The sequence below is a fragment of the Thamnophis elegans genome, chromosome 9 (genome assembly GCF_009769535.1).
Source record: "Thamnophis elegans isolate rThaEle1 chromosome 9, rThaEle1.pri, whole genome shotgun sequence".
In the NCBI taxonomy this organism is placed as follows: domain Eukaryota; kingdom Metazoa; phylum Chordata; class Lepidosauria; order Squamata; family Colubridae; genus Thamnophis; species Thamnophis elegans.
The window spans coordinates 15,197,687-15,218,545 of NC_045549.1; positions in this window are offsets into that span (position 1 = coordinate 15,197,687).

Consider the following 20,859-nt stretch of genomic DNA (forward strand, 5'->3'; position numbering starts at 1 on the left):
TCAGCCACTGAGCCACTGCATCCCAGGTGATGTATGCTGTATACAAGGCATCCCCCCACCCCGTTTCAATTCCCCAACCACAGTAAATAAAAATGTGGCTTCTAGTTCATCACTCCAGTCTGGCTTACCTGAGATTCTGAAAACCCAGTTTTTGTACTATATAAGTAGCTTGCAGCTACTGTAGCCTTTCCACCTCAAGAACCTGCTATGTTGCTTAACACCATTTCTTGGGGGGGGGGGAGAAGACTGTCTATCACACGCCAAGAATTTGAAACTCCTTTCTGTGAAAAAACTAGTTATTTCCTTCCATTCCATTACCCTTATCAAATCCTCTTTCTTAACATATTTTCTTTTTTTGCTTTTGTAGATCAGCCACAATGCTGTCCCTTAAAAAGCTTTTTTTTCTATTTCTGTTTCTATGCCGGTTTTTCAAAGCAGGGAGGTGGAGGGATATCTTCCCCCCGCCGCCATCCAACACCTTCCCCTCCTGTCACATAATGCATTTATTGATCTCTGCAGAAATCCTGATGGGGAGCAAATGAGAAATGCAAATGGACCCACCCAAAGCAAAATGGGGTGTTTTCAGGGGAAGGCAGGCCAATGTGTCATCGGTGTTCAGTCTTACCTTTTCGCTTTCCCGTTGCTATTCCACGGCGTGCTTTTGGCTGCAATTTCCTCTTTTTTTAAAAGCACCTTTTTTTCTAGAAATTGCTTATTTTTGCTCATGCTTGAAACATCCTTCTGCCTGGTATTAAGACTCAAAAGCTGTAGGCCAGTGTTTCTCAACCTTGGTGACTTTAAGTCCTGTGGACTTCAACTTCCAGAATTCCCCAGCCAGCAGCTGGGGAATTCTGGAAGTTTAAGTCCACAGGACTTAAAGTCACCAAGGTTGAGAAACATTGCTAAAGGCTATACTTCTGATATCCCAGTTTTAGATCATAAACTACAGTCCTCAGCCGGGATGACTATGTTCACACAGGTTCTAAATCAGGCTAAACACATCACACCATATATTATATGTTGGGTGAACCAGAGCATATAGCTTATTGTTCTGACCCCCTCCTCCGTCCAGTAACGAATGCCGAGACAAGCTTAAATGGAATGTCCTTTAATAACAAGACACCAAAACCTCGGTGGGTGAAAGCCAAGCCAAACAAACCGATAAGGACCTTGGCAGCAACTCAGACACACTCAGGCAGCAATAAACACAGATAAGGCTTGGCAGCAATCCAGCTTGCCAAGCTCCCAGTACTGTCCTCCGACATTCAATCCTGCGTTGACTTCTGCAAAGAGGGCCGTGTGCACAAGTAGCTTTTTATAGTCTGGAGAGGAGCCTAATGACCACCAGTTTAGTACAATCACCTCCTGTAATTGCATAATTGTTCCTGACGCTTAGTAGCTCTTCGATGGTGTGCATCCAGGAACAACTCACTGCTGGCCTCCGGCTCACTCTCCCTTGTCTCCTCTCCACTAGTCCAAGCTCAGGTGCCTCCTGGTGGCCAACCAGCCTCTCTGAGCCCTGCTCGGAGTCAGAACCCTGTCCAGGGTCCTCCACATCCTCCAGAGCCGACTCAGAGGACCCCTCGCTGTCGGAGTCTGGTGGCAGCTCCAACGGCACCTGATGGGCCACAACAGCTTATTATACATTATACACAGTGGTGAAATTCAATTTTTTTTACTACCAGTTCTGTGGACGTGGCTTGTGGCATGGCTTGGTGGGTATGCCAGGGGAAAGATACTGCAATATCTCCATTAACACCCCACTCTGGGTCCAGCCAGAGGTGGCATTTTCCGGTTCTCTGAATTACTCAAAATGTCCGCTACCGGCTCTCCAGAACCTGCTGGATTTCACCTCTGATTATACAGGTAGCCCTCGACTTACAATCAGAATTGAGCCCCAAATTTCCATTTTAGCAAGGCAATATTTAAAAGAGAGCAGAATATTAGAAGGAACCTTGGAGGTCTTCTAGTCCAACCCCCTGCTCAAGCAGGAAACCCTATACCTTTTCAGACAGGTTGCTGCCCAAACTCTTTTTAAAAGCTCCAGTGATGGAGCACCCACAACTTCTGAATGCAAACTGTTCCACTGGTTAATTGTTCTCACCGTTAGGAAGTTTCTCCTTAGTTCTAGGTTGCTTCTCTCCTTGATTAGTTTCCATCCATTGTTTTTTGTCTTGCCTTCTGGTGTGTGGGAAAATAGGTTGAACCCCCTCTTCTTTGTCGCAGCCCCTCAAATATTAAAACACCGCTATCATATCATCACTAGTCCTTCTTTTCACCAAGCACCCATATTTTGATCAAGCAATCAGAGAAATGCTGCAACCGATGTAAGTGTGAAAAATGGTCATAAGTCACTTGTATCTTTGAATGGTCACCAAACAAATGATTGTAAGTCAAGTATTATCTATACTTTATAAACAAGGTTCAGCATGATGCCCAAACCAATTCCACTGGACGAAGGCCTCCAAACACTACATGTATTTACATGATTTTATTGCTTATTACAGATTTGTCAACCAAAGAGCCGAGGTGGCGCAGTGGTTAGTGTGCAGTACTGCAGGCTGCTTCTGCTGATCACCGGCTGCCAGAAGTTTGGTAGTTCGAATTTCACCGGATCAAGGTTGACTCAGCCTTCCATCCTTCCGAGGTGGGTAAAATGAGGACCCAGGTTGTTGGGGGCAATAAGCTGACTCTGTAAACCACTTAGAGAGGGCTGTAAAAGCCACTGCGCCACTGCGTCCCCCTTACTCACTTTTCCCACAACGCAACAAAAATAAATTGGAGCACTCCTGCAAGTGAAAAAGTGAAGATTCCTTTGTGTTAATGTCTGGCACTTCGTGGGCACAACAACAATGCAGAAATGATTTGCCATTTCCTTCTTCCAGGATGCTTTTCCAACATCCAGTTCGGCTGGCAGCCCTGGTGTTTCCTGATGGTCTCCCATCCAGTTACTAATCACTTCCAGCTGTGCGCGGTATATTTAAAATCATCCGAGGTCACCTAGGTGTGGCGACCTATTGTGCCAACTCTGTAGGAAGTTGGCCTGATAGACTTTTCAAAAGGTTGCGTGTCTCCTTTGCTGCAACCTGTTTCATTTTCCAGCAGCTCTGCCCTGTTTTTACAAGACTCGCCGTGATAGCAGGAGACAAACAGCCAGATCTGTTTCAGTAGAATAATTTCCTTTGTTTACCCGCTTGCCTGGAAAGGAGAGGGAGAAAAAAAAATCCTTCGGTACAAGTAGGAAATGCAAAATAAAGACCTGGGGGTGAGTTTTTCTTTACATCTCAGAATCACAACCTTCTTTTCAAAGAGCCTTTCTTGACACTTGGTGTTCGGATCAGATAAAATTGACAGCCCAGGTCAGGCAGGGCCTCCCAACTTTTTATGTCGTTCCCCACCTCCCTGCCTTTTGTGCCTGAGCTCATAGCGTGAAGGAATGAAATGAAAGAGGGAATCTTCATTTTGGTGGTGGGAAGAGCCAAGGCATTATTGGAGAGCAACGTGATCCTGGCAGATCTTCATCCTCTCAAGACAGCTGGGGCACTTGCTGGCATGATATGATATGTACCATATTTTTCGGACTATAAGATGCACTGGAGTATAAGATGCACCAAGATTTTAAAGAGGCAAATAAAAAAAAAGGTTTTGCACTCTGCAGACCTCCCAAAAACGGGCCATTTTTCGCAAAAACGGGCCTGTTTTTTGAAAAAAAAAAAAAAAAAAAGAGAGAGAGAGAGAGAGAGAGAGAGAGAGAGAGAAGTCTGCATAGCCTTTAGGAAGCTTATGGAATGCTCCTGGGGCCTGGGGGGGCAAAAAGTGATCTATTATTTGCTCATTTTTGTCCTCCCCAGCCCCAGGAACATTCTGGAAGCCTCCTAAAGGCTATGCATGGCCATTTTTGCAAAGTGGGCGGGGTTTCGGGAGGCCAAAAATGCTGTATTCAGTGTATAGGATGCACCCAGATTTTCACCCTCTTTTTTGAGGGAAAAAGATGCGTCTTATCTTCCGAAAAACACGGTATATGTTTCTTTGTCGTCATAGTGCCCTAATATTCAATTGACTTTTGAAGATGTTTTAACACTAGCTCTTGTTTTTAAATGAGGAGATTTCAAGCACTGGGGCAGAGAGGAGAATAGCATTTATAGCAGAGCTGTCAAACTCGCGCCATGTGGGCCAGATGTGTCATGCGCTGGCCACGCCCAGGCCTGGTTTAGTGAAGAGGGAAAAAGTCACAATATGTCACGTGACGATGCCCTAATTATACGAGTTTGACACCCCTGATTTATAGGAACTAAGGTGACAAAGTAGTGATGATATAATTGGACTGGCCCTGAGGAGATTAAGGCTTCAGTCTTCCCCCAACTGAGAGAACTCAGTGGGTGACTGTAGGCCAGGAGTGTCGAACTCAAGGCCTGGGGGCTGGATCTGGCCAGCAGGGTGCTTAGATCTGACCTGTAGGTCTGCCCTGGAAGCAGTGGACCAGCCTGTGGTGCCTCTGCCAGCCAAATTGGAGCTCATGAGGGACAGGTGCGACTCTCCTGAGCTCCATTTTTGCTGGCAGAGGGTTGCAGGAGGCTGTCACAGCCAAAAACAGAGCTCGGAAGCCCAGTCTTACTGGCAGAGTGCTTGAGCTACCACAGGTGCCCCTGACATAAGTGATGTCCAGCTGGCCACTCCCATTCTGGCCAAACCCACCATGGTCCTCCGAGGTCAAACACAACCCTCAATGAAATCAAGATTGACACCTCCCCCGCTGAAGTCCAATCTGATGGCTTTCACTATCTCCATTTTCAGCTACGACAGCCTCCTGCATCCCTCTGCCAGCGAAAACAGAGCTCGGGAGATGTGCATGCCCCCCCCCCCTCGAACTCCATTTTTTCTGGAAGACGCACCATGGGCTGGTCCTTTGCTGTTTCCAGGATGGAAACAGCACACACACCCCAGGCTGGATCTGATCCCCGGGCCTTGAGTTTGACACCCCTGCCGTACACTTAAAGTACTAGTTTGTGCTTCAATATGTCACTGGGATAAAAACTGCTTGAAAAGTTTAATGTATTACTTAAGAAACAGAGTCCCGTGCTTCTTTTTATAAGAAGTTCTTTCAAGGATTGACAGTTCCAAAGTTCATTAAGCATAGAGAAAGCAACATATTTAAAGAAGTATCTGGCTAAGCAGAGAATCGGTTTTCTGCTGACTGCACACTAGATCCTATTCCCCATAATAGAATAGAATCCTCTATTTCTAGGACTGTAAGAATGCCAGGATATGATGGCAGTAGGCTCGCTCGCTTACTTGTTTGCCAGTTATAATGCTCCCAGAGAACCAACAAACACTTCCTATTCCTGGCCAACAACTGAGCATGGAGAACACTCAGCTAATCAGGTCTCTTTGTTAGCCAACAGTCAGTCAGTTTTGCCACCCTCTCAATTTTTCTGGAGACATATTGTAGATCCAGCCTCTGAGATCTTTCTGTGCCCATCATTGAACCAAGATTCCAAAGTGACGTCTCCTATCATGATAAGAATTATCTTTTGAGTTCCTTTATCCAGTCATGATAGGAAGAACCAGGAGCTGGGATGTTGGGTGAATCACATTAAAGGGTTGCCCATATTATCTTGTGCAAAGTAACGCAAAATACTACATTGTTCACTGTTTCAAAACAGGATTTCTTGGTCAACAGCAAACTATCATTTGGGACTGAGATAATCTAGGATTATCCAGATCATTGCAATGATAAATGCCTGGTATTATAGGCAGGGGGTCAACTCAATCTGATTCCAGACCCCTATTTGAGTAAAGAACCTTACAAACTTGTTGAAAAACAAAACAGGCTTGGAGGTGATATGCAGCATGTGGACAGACCATATTGCATATCATTCACATATAGGAAATTAATAAATACTAATCTAAATCTAAACGATAATATGCTTTCTTTTCTCATGGGCATCAGAATGGTTTTAGACTAGATCATTTTTTTAAAAAAAATTCTGCTTTGGAGGGTTAGGTTGCAGACTCCTCATTTGAATTCACAGCAGTCTCAGATAATGTTCCATGTAAATCAGGGTGGGTTCCTGCCAGTTCTAACCTCTTCTATAGAAGAGGTTCCACAAATCTACAGTGCCGTTTAGAACCGGTTCCAGCTCCCTCACCCTGCCTGTCCGGACATCATCAAGATGAAGAGCGATAGGAGGAATTCTGGGAGTTGAAGTCCACAAGTCTTAAAGCTGTCAAGTTTGAATGCCCCTGGGGGTTTTTTTCTAAAGGGTTAGGGGTGCAAGGGTCTTGTAACTTGACAGCTTTAAGACTTGCGTGCTTCAAATGCCAGAGTTTCTGAGCCAACATTTTGGTTGCTAAGCAAGAGCGTTGTTAAGTGAGTTTCACCACATTTTACAAGTTGGCCACGCCCATCCAGTCACATGGCTGGAAAGCCACATCCACCCAGTCACATGGCCAGCAAGCCACTCCCACAAAGCATGCCACACCTATAGGTTCTAAAAAATTTGAAACCCACCACTGATGCAAATATAAACACTATAAATTAACTAATTCCAGTTGATATCTGAAGTTCTTCTTATAAGTTTAAAGATGTTATCTATTTGTTAATACTTTTCTTTTGTGGACTGCATCAAAATGATTTTTAAAAAACAAAGGTTCTACCAATCTCTTAACCTTTAGACATGGCGTTGAAAGCATCTATGTCTAATATGGCTAATACTAAAAGGGGGAGGGGAAATTTTAATCTTACACATTTGGAAAAGATGATTGACAAGAAGTTACTTTTCTCCTATGCTAAAACTCTACAGCTGTGGTGACAAACTCAAGGCTCAGGGGCCGGATCCAGCCCGGGGGGGGGGGTGCTTAGTCTGTCCCACAGAGTTACCCTGGGGACACTGAAGGACTGGCTGATGACCCTTTGCCAGAGTTCCATTTTTGCTGACAGAGGGCTGCAGGAGGCTGTCGCAGCCGGAAACAGAACTCAGGAGCCCGTTTTCACTGGCAGAGCATTCGGGCTTCCACAGGCACCCCTGACGCGAGTGACATTGGTCTGGCCACACCCACCCTGGCCACACTCACCCCAGCCCCTCAAGCACCACCCAGTAGATCTAATAGGAAACTGAAGGACTGAATTAATTCCATACTGATACTAAATGGATTTTTTAAATTAGATTTTTTTAACAAATTTTGTTACACTTAGTTTACGTTAATCACTACAATCGATGTAAGTTCTTACATCACCATCTAACCAACATCGATACATTATATAAGCAACAATTTCAGCTTATGTGGTAGCTGTTTGTAGTTCATTATAAAGAAAGAGGGGGGAGGGGGGCAGAAATCAGAGCATGCCACTGTGTGTCCTCCAGAATGAAAAGCCGGATATAAATCTAACAAATTTATAGCCGAGGTGGCGCAGTGGGTAGAGTGCAGTACTGCAGGCCACTTCAGCTGACTGCTATCTGCAGTTCAGCGGTTCAAATCTCACCGGCTCAGGGTTGACTCAGCCTTCCATCCTTCCGAGGTGGGTAAAATGAGGACCCAGATTGTGGGGGCGATATGCTGACTCTGTAAACCGCTTAGAGAGGGCTGAAAGCCCTATGAAGCGGTATATAAGTCTAACTGCTATTGCTATTGCTAAATAAATAAATACATACATATACTAATATACATACATACATACATACATACATGCATACATACATATATACATACCCTCAGTGAGGGCTTCTGCTTAGTAGTATGTATAGCATTGCACCATGATTAATCAATTTCAGCTGATTAATGACCAGAGACTAAAAGAATAAAATACAAAGGAAGCAGTGCATATTAAATCCTCTACGGTGAACAAGCAGCACGATGCTGTTTTATTGTTATTTATACTAGAGAAGTCAAAAATCCCGTGAAATTTAAATTATGGCACAAGCGGGGCCAACAGTAAATCTACGTTCCTATTATCCAGCAATAACTCCTGTTTCTAAAGCTCCCTAATGAGAGGATGGCCCTTCCTTGCCTGTATCTAGGAAAAGGAGATTCTGATGCCCGCCTCTTAGATTACTACATTTGCTCAAGCAGCGAGCTATCTGCAGTGGCATCCTGATTTGTTTATCAATAAGTAGGGCTTGCTTTGATGTAGGACAAGATTAATTGCTCAACAGTTCCTGCGTTGCTGAGAGTTAATGTGCTTAGTGCTGCGTAATTGTCCCCCTTCAAAAATTATATATTGCTTCCCTGACCATTCGTTAGGTTTTTTCACCCCAAGGATGGGGTGGGTGAGTGGGTGTTATTTCTGGACTAGTTAAGCTAGTCCAGAATGCGGCCGCGCGAGTGATCGTGGGCGCACCTCGGTTCGCCCACATAACACCGATCCTCCGTGAGCTGCGCTGGCTACCTGTTGATCTCCGGGTGCGCTTCAAGGTGCTACTTACCATTCATAAAGCCCTCCATGGTAGTGGATCTGACTATTTGAGAGACCGCCTTCTGCCGATTACCTCCCTTCGTCCCATCAGATCGCATAGAGTAGGCCTCCTCCGAATTCCATCCGCCAGTCAGTGCCGACTGGTGACTACGCGGAGGAGAGCCTTCTCAGTAGCAGCTCTGACGCTTTGGAATGATCTCCCCATGGAGATTCGTACCCTCACCACCGTCCAGACCTTCCGCACAGCCCTCAAGATCTGGCTATCCCGCCAGGCCTGGGGATAAGACCCTAATCTCGCCCCACCCGAATGCTGAATGAATGTTGTGTTTTATTGTTTTATTTTATTATATTCCACATTTTCTTTTTGTGTTTTGTCTTGCACTCCCTTCCTACAAATTGTAAGCCGCCCTGAGTCCCCTCAGGGAAAAGGGCGGCCTATAAATGTCAAATAAAAAAAATTTTTTTTTGATTATTCTAAAGAAGGCTATCCTTCCTTTTCTTCTCTTTTCCTCTCTTCCCCCCCCCCCGACCCTCTAATTTTATGTAGCATCATTTTGCAAGTATGCAGAGGGAAGGATTAAAATATTTCCTATCTTAATTCAGCTTCCTTCAAAAAGAAATCCTCCATCTTCGGGGAAAGGAATAGCCGTCAGTGTTCTGTGATAATAAGTGTCAAGCACCACTGCTACTCTACAGTATATTACAAAAGAACCAATTACATGTTATTGACTTCTTTTATACTACAGTTTACCTTGATCAGAAGCTGATGGCTTGCTGGCTGCAGATGGGAGAGAAAACAAAGGAACAGCAAAAAAAAAATTCTTAGAAAGAATCCTCGCTGATTTCTCTTTTCATAACCATCTGTTTATTACTTGAAGTAATTCTTCCATTTATTCTCTCTCTCTCTCTCTCTCTATATATATATATATATATATATATATATGTATGTATGTATGTATGTATGTATGTATGTATGTATGTATGTATGTATGTTATATTTGTGCTGATAAATAAATAAAGGGAGACTAGTATAGATCTATTTCAAGCTATTTAGCTCTCATCAGCTAGCCATACCCTTACTGGGAATCGAACCTGTGCTCTGCTGATAAATAAATAAAGGGAGACTCTATACACACACACACACACACACACACACACACACACACACACACACAGAGTGGCTCAGAGGCTAAGACGCTGAACTTGTCAATCAGAAAGGCCAGCAGTTTGGCAGTTCGAATCCCTAGCACCACGTAACAGAGTGAGCTCCCATTACTTTTCCCAGCTACTGCCAAGCTAGCAGTTCGAAAGCATGTAAAAATGCAAGTAGAAAAATAGGAACCACCTTTGGTGGGAAGGTAACAGCATTCAGTGCACCTTTGGCGTTTAGTCATGCTGACCACATGACCATGGAGACGTCTTCGGACAGCACTGGCTCTTCAGCTTTGAAACGGAGATGAGCACTGCCCCCTTGAGTTGGGAATGACTAGCACATATGTGTGAGAGGAGCCTTTGCATGCACGCACGCACGCACGCACACACACACACATTCATGTTTGACTTACAGTGTTCTGTGTCATGGATTTTTCCTCTCCTACATATACAGTATAGGTCTTTCTGACCTTGGAGAATAACTGTTAATGATACAACACAGATTTGAAATTATCCTGTTGCCCAAGGCAAGGATCAACTCCTTACAGGTGAATAGCTTGTCAGCATAGATATATGCAAAGCAACATGCATTGCTTTCTTCTTCCCTCATTGGGTTTGGATCAAGTCCTACGGAAATGCACCCAGCTCTCTTACTGACTCCAAAGTCTTTTCCCAGCCTCCTAGTTCCACATTTCAAATTGCCTCTTTAGACTACCTTCTCTTTACAACATAAACTGTACATTGAAGATCAAATTATCTCCCTCCTCTCCAATCCTTGTATACTCTTATGATCTTCCGACAAGGTTACCACCTGCTCAGTCGGCAAAACCAAAATGCTTGCCTTTATTTATCACTTAGTTTTCTCTTTTTTCTGCATAGCTCATCCATTGCCAGGCTGGGTTGCTTCTGTAGAACGCATCTTCTTCCCATTGGTCTTCTTCCCAACTAGTCAACCAAAATACCTAAGAATTATCTTCTTATTGTTCATGTTGACTTCCAATTGCTTCTTGCTCTCATCTTGGTCTCTTCACCTCTGTACAGAACAAAATTGCTCACTCTTTAATTTTTTTTAAAGAGGAAAATTGGGCCAGCGTGGTTTTGGCTGGTTTACCCACTGGAAAGAAGAAACATTGGGCCAGTGTGGCTTCGGCCCCATCTACCCAATGCAAAGGGGAAACATACCAGCAGTTGGGGAGTGACACAGGGATGGGTTTCAATTTTTTTTACTACCAGTTCTTTGGGCATGGCTAGATGGGGGGGCATGTAACTGAGTGGGCATGGTCAACTTGACATCACTCACGGACACTCAGTCACATGACCCCCTCACCAAGCCATGCCCACCGAAACAGTAGCATAAAGTTTTGACAGGGGGAGGGGGCCTCCATCCTCACTGGAGCTAAGGGAGTGCCTGCAAACTATCCAGTAAGAAAAAAAAAGTGTTTGTCCTCTGCAGCCCCCAAGAACACTCTGCAGGCTTCAGCAGGTCTAGAAGAAGGCAAAAAAGCCTGTTTTTTTTTTCAAAAAATGGCCCATTTTTTGCAAAAACAGAGGTATTTTTACCTTCCCCCACGCCTGCTGAAACCTGCAGAATGCTTCTGGGGGATGGGGGAAGGCAAAAACGCCTCCGTTTTTGCAAACGACGGTCCATCTCTGGAACCTCTCTGGGACTGGCAGAGGGGAAAATATTTTTTTTCAATGAAGATTGTTCTGCGCATGTGCAGAAGAGAAAATAAAAATAGTGGTTCCCAGGATAGAACCAATATGGTCACATGTCTGGCTGAGTTACTACTATACCTATTCAGCCGAACCGGTCCAAACTGGTAGGAACTCATCTCTGGAGTGGCATCAAGCTGGCCATGCCCACCCAGTCAGCCACACCCACCCAGTCAGCCACGCCCAGACAGCCCCCCCCCATAAGGTCAACCACAGGCCTGATGCGGCCCTCAATGAAATTGAGTTTGACACCCCTGCACTATATGATACTATGGTGATTTTACTGTTTGTACGCCACTTAGTCGTTTCTGTGAGATGAATGGCTCAATGAATGAAATAAATAAATAAAAATATTGCTTGAAGCAGATTCTGATAATAAATGAAGTATTCAATTTGGAAAGCTCTATTTACCTTTATCTTGGATTACCGTGTTTACCCAGTCCAAATGTTTCTATAATTCCAGATTCCTTCATTTCTCCACTTTAAGCATTTCAATCATCCATTACTAGTGCTATGTTGTGTAAAACCAAATGTACTGGTGCATTTCACATCACTTGTAATTTGCATAAATTTGCTGATGCCGATATGTGCACTTATATACCATTGATGGAGATAGGATAGTCACTAATTTTAATAGGCAAGATCTTATTAAGCAATGACCTTTTGAATATCTGCTGTTCCATTCTTTCATATACTGAATAGCATAGCATGTAATCATTTAATTTAACCGGGGCCTTTTCATCATTTCCTCTTTGACAAGTTTTTCTTCATTTTCCTCACATTCCATCATGTGCAGTAATAGACACTTCGGTAAAACCAGGAACTTCTGTTTCAGTACTGGTATAATGAATAACTGCCAAGAAATTAAAAGACGCTTGCTCCTGGGGAGGAAAATTATGCCACATATAGACAGCATACTAAAAAGCAGAGACATCACCCTGCCAACAAAAGTGCGTATAGTCAAGGCGATGGTTTTCCCCGTTGCAATGTATGGTTGTGAAAGTTGGACCATAAGAAAGGCTGAGCGCCAAAGAGTTGAGTTCTTTGAACTATGATTCTGGAGAAGACTCCTGCGAGTCCCTTGGACTGCAAGGCGATCAAAGTGGTCAGTCCTAGAGGAGATCAACCCTGACTGCTCTTTAGAAGGCCAGATCCTGAAGAGGAAACTCAAATACCTAATGAGAAGGAAGGACTCACCGGAGAAGAGCCTAATGTTGGGAAAGATGGAGGGCAAAAGAAGAAGGGGACGACAGAGAATGAGGTGGCTGGATGGAGTCACCAAAGCAGTAGGTGTGTGTTTAAATGGACTCCGGGGGACAGAGGTGGGTTGTTCCCGGTTTGGCCCGGATTGGGCGAATCGATAGTAGCAGCGGTGGGAGGTTCCGCCCACCCACCCAGATGCTTTTGCCCATGTGCAGAAGAGTCATGCATGTGCCCAAACTGCTAGTAAAAAATTTGGCAACCCACCACTGCCGGGGGATGGTAGAGAACAGGAAGGCCTGGAGGAATGTTGTCCATGGGGTTGCGATGGGTCGGACACAACTTTGCAACTAACAACAACAACCATGAGTGATATGAGACTAGGCTGAAATCCACCATACCTAAAAGTGGTGAAGACACCTAAGCGTGATGGACAAAAGCTAGGAAAAGTTTTCTCAGGGAAAGGAACATGGCAAGCCCCTCCTTACCAAATAGCAGGGATTTTTTTTGGGGGGGGGAATATAAAAGAGATCCTGAAGCCCACCCACTCTGTGGGTCATTTTTGGATCCCAGAGTTGGAAGCTTCTGTCCCTCTGGCTACTGCCTTGCAACCTTTATTTTATTTATTTATTTATTTAGTTTGTCAAACATGTACAAGATAACAGGTGTTAGGTAAGCTCCCTGCTGGGAGAGTGAGTGTGTTCAGAGAAGCGTTGTTAGGGTTGTGTTGGATAACACACAAACCAGCATTCAGAGACACTGCAGTTTAAATAGGCTTTTACTTTCGTGGACATAGAGGTATCAGAGTCCATCAAACAGTCCAAGTCATACACGGATAAGACAGTCAGTCATCAATGTCTTTCAGTTAAGGGATAATCCAAATCACATAGTCCAGTATCATATAATCAGTTCAGAACTCAAAGTTTGCTAGCAGTTGCAAAACTTACAATAGCTCACAGCACTCAGATCAGATCAGCCCAGCATCTAACGAACAGAGAGAGAGCTAACAGGCATTCGGGCTCCCTCTTATGGCCAATTGAGGAAAACAGCAACCAATCACATTTTACAGTATGCTTTAAAGAAACAGGTACAACATTGTTACTTGATTTATATATTGCCAACCCAATCGTTAGATTATACTCCTAACAACAGGTGTAAGTATAAACATGGACATGAGCACAAGAAATAAGTACAAATTAATGGGGACAGTAAAACGGAGATAGTAGGCACACTGGTGTGCTTATGTACGCCCCCTTACAGACCTCTTAGGAACGGTGTGAGGTCGATGGTAGACTGTTTAAGGTTAAACCTTGTTGTATACATTGGGTGTGTGGAAGATGAGGGTGGGGAGAGCAAATAGATATAAATTTACAATCAGAAAAGTTTGCTCTTATTTTAAATTCCCTGGGTTATGTATATTAAAGAACCGTTTGTGCCTCAGTGTTCATTGGAAAGCAATTTGAGGGTGGCAATTTTCCAGGCCTGTGAGTGAGTGTGTGTGTGTGAGTGAGTGACCATAAACTGAACCTGAGAGCACACATGTGTAACAGTGACCCATCTTCATTATGGCTTTCATCTTACTACATTATCACTTCCAAATCTATTTGGGAAAGTTTGATATTCCCCCACTAACTGGAAGTTTACGGATCTCATCAACAGAACCCATAGATGTCCAAATGATTTTATTTTATTGATTTAAAAATCACTTTTTTAAACATTTTACCATACTTTACAAGGATATTTGGGGTGGGGGTGGGGGGTGGGGGTAGCCAAGCACTTTCCTTTTATTTTTTTTCAGATTTGAGTTTGTTCTTCAAGGTGTTATCTTTTCTTCTTCCTTCTTTCTTTTTATTACTCTTAAATATGGCTTAATACTCTTCTTCATTTCTGTACACCACAATACCAAGCTGTCACTGCTTGGGAGCTCTCTGAAGAGGCTATGTAGTATGCAAAAGGCTAGAATTCTCATCCTTTTAATGTGTTTATGTTAAGGGTATATATACATCAATATACACTGCAATATTTACCACCAGAGATCACACATTGATTAAAGAGATACAAAATTTTGGCATCATTTCTAAACTTAATAAAAATAAAACTACCTCCCAAAAAGGAGCTGCATACCCTAAATGTGAAACAAGCAGTATATTCAAAACTGTAAATTTACACCCAATTTTTCTGCTCTTGTCATGTAATAGCAGACCCATTTACAATGGCAAAATCAAATTATGCTTTTTCCTTCTTTCATTCCTATTCTGGATTGTTGTTCCTTTTAGTACTCCTCTTTTGATCTTATCAGGAAGGACTTATACTGTATAGAATGTACAAATATAAATTAAATTGTAATCTAATCAGACAATAAAATACAAAATAGTGGGAAATTGTACTAATTTTCAGCAATTACATCACTGAAATTCAGCAACATGGCCGCTTTTGATGATATACAGAAAGAACTGAAGAAGCTTCTTGGATGAGAAGTGAAATGTTTTTTTTTTAATATTTTTTAATTTTTATTTTCAAAACAAACATGACACATGAAATCTTCTTTCTTTACATACTGTAGAAAGTGTTTCAGTTGGTTACAAAAAGCTTTCGTGCATCTCTTCCACCGTCATCAAGTATAGTTCATATTAACTCAAGTATTTTAACTCCAATGTTTATATATGTTACCATCATCATACCTCCAGTTTCATTTGACTATCATTGTTTAGACGTCCTTCATCTTAAAATATACCAAAATTAAATACATAACCACATACTGGCATTTCATTTAGTATTTCTAAAATCTTCTAATAGTACTGAGTCCTTATATCCTATTCTAGCTAAATATCCATAATATTTAGTAACAAAATTTTCCAATCCTCCTTTTCAAAACACTGTTTGCAATTTACATCCAGTTTCCTTACGATGTACCCATACCTATTTATAAATTATTTATCATTATCCAGAAGTGAAATGTTTTTAAGGGGAAAAAAAACAAGAAAGTCCAGGAATCTTTTGGTGAAGCTCATTTGGGATAACCATGACCTGTGTGATTGAGAATCTCTATAGATAAAAAGAAAGAATTTCTAAAATGTAATTAGTTGGAGTTCTGCTAGAAAGCTGTCATATAAATCTTCATAAAATATTGCACATTCTGTCGCCATTTGGTTTGTTCATTTTAAGATGGTCCAAATCAACTGAGGTGACTCACAGCATAACAAAATAACAAAAGTACAGTCCAATTTTTTTTAAAAAAAACCTTAAACATGATGGTGGATCTGATGAGAAACAACAAAACATATTATTCACCCTACCGCCCAGTCACCGAGCTTGGAACGAGAGCCAAGATCTTTCAAACCTTCTAAAAAGTCATTATTCAGCAAAGGTGACACATAGCTTCTAATGTTTCCACTTGGTATGGAAGAGTATTTCCTAATAATGCATTAATTGACTGCACTTGAAAGGAACATCAGCTAAAAACCATTATGTCTGGCATCCTCATACTGTGTGCTTATTTATCCCATTGTTGGAAGAAATGTCCTTCTGGGTTCAGTTCCAAGTGGGGAGAAAGACACTGGAAACATGGTGGCTGTTTTGGAAAGGTGGTTTGAATGGTGGACAGGATCACATGCCTTGAAGATGTTGGGTGAAGAAGAAGAAAAAGGGCAGAGACGCTGAGAGTCCCTTGGTTTACAACCTCTCTGGGCTATTGGATTTGAGCTTGTATTCTGATTGGTGGTCAGACTTCCATGGGGCCATGCAGGGGCACCTTTGTAGGCTCTCCTGAGTCCCAGGCTTGGTTGAGCTTTGCTGGGTGATGCAATCTTCTCAGGTGCCATGTGGTGAGATGGGTAGAGGGCTAATCCTACCACTTTGTTGGATTTTGGGCGAGGGCATTTGCCTATGAATAAACCTAGCTATCTCTTTATCTCTCGAGGTGGCGCAGTGGTTAAATGCAGCACTGCAGACTACTTCAGCTGACTGCAGTTCTGCAGTTCGGCTGTTCAAATCTCACCGGCTCAGGGTTGACTCAGCCTTCCATCCTTCCGAGGTGGGTAAAATGAGGACCCGGATTGTTGTTGGGGGCAATATGCTGACTCTGTAAACCGCTTAGAGAGGGCTGAAAGCCCTATGAAGCGGTATATAAATCTAACTGCTATTGCTATCTCTTAAATGCGGGCATCTGCTGTGGGCCATTAAGGATGGTGGAAGCTATTAAGAGTGAGTCTGCTTCCTGCCTAAAACATGTTTCTCCATTTCTCATCCAGGGAAATTTAAAATATTCTGCCTTTTTAATATTTCCTAGAATATTTCATTTTTCTAGGGTGCTAACTTCCTGCACCATTACACATTGATGGTGCATGTGTAATGCCTCAATATCAGAGAATAAATTTGACTGGATTTAAAGTAGGCAATGAAAGCCACCATTTTGGGCAAATAAGTTTAGATTCCTTTGTAACATTTACTTCTGCTCTAATTGACTAATAAGAGCCATTCCTCGGTGGTGGTGTTCCGAAACACTTAGTAATTCAATTGTCTACTTCATGAATTAATGCCTCTGCTTTGCTCCATTATCTCTCTTCTGCTTTACTGTTATTGCTGTTGGTCTCATTAGCTGGCAATCATCCACTCTTCTGTCTCTCTTCCAAGCCTTGCAAACTGATTCAGATTTTCTGCCCTTATTTTCATCCCAAGATATTTGCCTCACTTTATCAGGACAGCTCTAGATTTCTGTTCAGCTTTGTCTATGATGTACGATGGCAGCTTTTGTGTGCAGATGTTTCCAACAATTTCATCCTTGATATCCAAGGATGCATTCTTGGATTCATTTCCGAATGGTCTACACAGCTATCTTAAGATGTTGAGACTTCAACTCCCAGAATTCCATAGCTATTTGAAGGTGACTGAGGTTGAAAAGCAAGGAATTCTGGGGATTGAAGTCCACATGTCTTAAAATTGCTAAGATTGGCAACTCCCAGTCTACAAAATATTGCAAATAGAGATTCAGCTGGAGAGTCCCCTTCAGAAGGTCCCCTTCAGAAGGGAACCAAATTTATTATTTCATTTTCAATTTTTATGTAGCACAAGGTAGAAAAATTTTGTTGCATTTTTTTTGTAAACTGCTTAGGAAGCATTAGAAAAACAAATAACACTATATAAAAATAACCTATGATTAATCATGGTAAAAAGTTATGGCATTTATTCTTAGACAAACATAATTTTATTTACTTTTTATTTCTTCAGTGGATTAATTTTAATTTAATTTAATCCACTGAAGAAAAAAAACCAAGATTAGATTTAGCTTGGAGTAAACTCTGTTAACTATTAAGAAAGAGTGATAGAACAGTATTGCTTCTTATATGCACTTAGGCAATTCTGATTCTATATTTTTTTGAACTTTATGTTACAATAGGCTACTTCGTCCTCCTTTTCTTTTTGTGACCCGACAAAAGCGCGAACGTCATAAGCGCGCCGACAACAGCGCACCGACAACAGCGCACCGACAGAAGCACGATTTAATTTAAGGTAAGGTTTAGGGTTAGGTTTAGGGTTAGGTTTAGGGTTAGGTTTAGGGTTAGGTTTAGGGTTAGGTTTAGGGTTAGGTTTAGGGTTAGGTTTAGGTTTAGGTTTAGGGTTAGGTTTAGGGTTAGGTTTAGGGTTAGGTTTAGGGTTAGGTTTAGGGTTAGGTTTAGGGTTAGGTTTAGGGTTAGGTTTAGGGTTAGGTTTAGGGTTAGGTTTAGGGTTCCGTTACAGCGCGCTTCTGTTGGCGCGCTTCTGTCGGCGCACTTTTGTCGGCGCGCTTTAGGGCTAATTAGTCGCTCATTCGTCGCGCGGTTTTGTCACCGCGCTTTAGTCACCGCGGTTTAGTCAGGCGCGCTTTTGTTGTGCGCGCATTTGTGGTGGAACCTTTCTTTTGACTGATGCTATGTAGCACTATTTTGTTGACAGCTGTTTTTGAAGCCTTTTATTGTGCAGGTAGTCCTCAACCTGTGACCACAATTGAGCCCAGCATTTCTGTGGCTAAGTGAAACATTTGTTAAGTGGATTTTGCCCCATTTTACGAGCTTTCTTGTCACAGTTGTTATATGAATCACTGTATGACTAAATGCCGAAGGCGCATGAAACTGTTACCTTCCCATCAAAGGTGGTTCCTATTTGTCTACTTGCATTTTTAATGTGCTTTCAAACTGCTAGGTTGGCAGAAGCTGGGACTGGCGACTACACGGAGGAGAGCCTTTTCTGTTGCAGCTCCGACCCTGTGGAACGATCTCCCCGTCGAGATACGCACCCTCACCACCGTCCAGGCCTTCCGCGCAGCCCTTAAGACCTGGCTATCCCAACAGGCCTGGGGATAAGTCTCTAATTTGCCCCACCCGAGTGTTGAATGTTGAATGCAAGTTGTGTTTTTATTACTTTATTTATTTTGTTCACATATTGTTTGTTCTGAATTGCACCCCCTCCCTAATGATTGTAAGCCGCCCTGAGTCCCCTCAGGGAAAAGGGCGGCCTATAAATCCAAAAAGCAACAAAAAGCAACAAGCAACAAGTCACGGGAGCTCACTCCGTTATGCAGCACTAGGGATTCGAACTGACACGCTCAGTGTCTTAGCCACTGAGCCACCGCGTCCCTTTACCTTTCCTACACTAGCTCAGTGCTAATGTGAGACAAAAATGCAGCTAAATGTGCTATAAAACTCTATATACAATCATATAAAACTGATACATACAGGTGTGTTACCGGGGGGGGGGGGGGAATGCTTAGATATCTTACTTAACCGAATTAATTTTAGAATATGTCATAAAGGTGTAATGGTATTGGAAATCTTTTGAAATTGCAAATGAACGCCAGTAGGTGGTTGTGTCTTCTAATATAAATGATTCTAAATAAAAACATGTTTAAACAATGAGAATTATGGTACAGGGATAGGAAAATACATAACTTTTCTTTCTTGACTTAAAATGTACAACATGATTTGAATGAAGTATATGTAAGGACTGTGGAAGAAACGCACGGAATATATTTGTCACCAATCGATACGCTTTCAACAAGATGTAACGAAAGATGATTTTTTTTCTTGTTTTTTTTTTTTTTTGGTTTAACTAAAACAATAAAAAAATTTCTCAAAAAAAAAATGCCGCTAAATGCTCTATAAAACTCTATATACAATCGTATAAAACTGACTGGACACCAGAGGTAATAAAAGATGGGGATATAGCTACAGTTCTTTGCAGTTATTCTACCAGATTGTAGCAATTAGTCAAACCACACTGAGCTTCCTGCATTGCATATATGTGTGAGAGAGAGTGTGAGCTGGTGTACACACACACACACACACACACAAACACACACACACTGGCCCAGATGCCTGCTTTTACTCAGACATTTCTTGTGGCCTTGTCAGTAAATGCATGGCTGATTGCTTTTCCCTTTGCCCCCACCTAGGTATACACTGAATACTGATAGATAGTCAGTGTCAGGCAGGCCCAAGATACAGGGCTATTATTAGTAAATCTCCCTTAAGGGGTCCCCGTCTCCCCCGGCACTGTTGCTAATTCCTTTCCATTACTGTGAATGATCAAACTGAAATCCAAAAAGAAGACTTAGCTCAGAGGAAATTGCTTTCACTTTTACCTTCTCCTCCTCACCTCAGGCGTCTCGGAAAACTTTGCAACTCCACATCTACCTCTGGATGAATCTAAACCTTTTGGAAATTTAAAATTGTAGGGCCCCGAGGTTGTAGAAAGATAAGTTAACTTATCCTTAAGAGGTGACTACGCAGCCTTCTCTTAAAACACCTCCAGAAATGGACAGCTCACAACCTTCACAAATAGACGATCTTCCCTTAAAACACCTCCAGAAATGGATAACCAAAACAGCCACCATGTTTCCAGTGTCTTTCTCCCTACTTGGAACTGAACCCAGAAGGACATTTCTTCCAACAATGGGATAAGTAAGCACACAGTATGAGGATGCCAGACATAATGATTTTTATCTGATGTTCCTTTCAAGTGCCATCAATTAATGCATTATTAGGAAATACTCTTCACAAGTAGACGGTCTTCCCTTAAAACACCTCCAGAAATGGACACAACCTTCACAAGTAGACAGTTCCACTGTTGGACAGATCTCACCATTGCTCCTTGTATTTAAGTGAAAGCTAGGTAGAGGTAGCTAATGTCTCATCGTAGTTTCTGTGTAAAGGAAAATAATTATTGACAATCTTCACTGTGGCATCTTCTTATGTAGTTCAGTGTATGGCACAGGGCTTGGATACCTGAGAGATGCAGTGTCTCAATTATACCTGCTTGCTCAATAAGTACTGTATTTTCTGGAGTATAAGACGCACTGGAGTATAAGATGCTCCAAGATTTTGAAGAGGCAAATTTTTAAAAAAAGT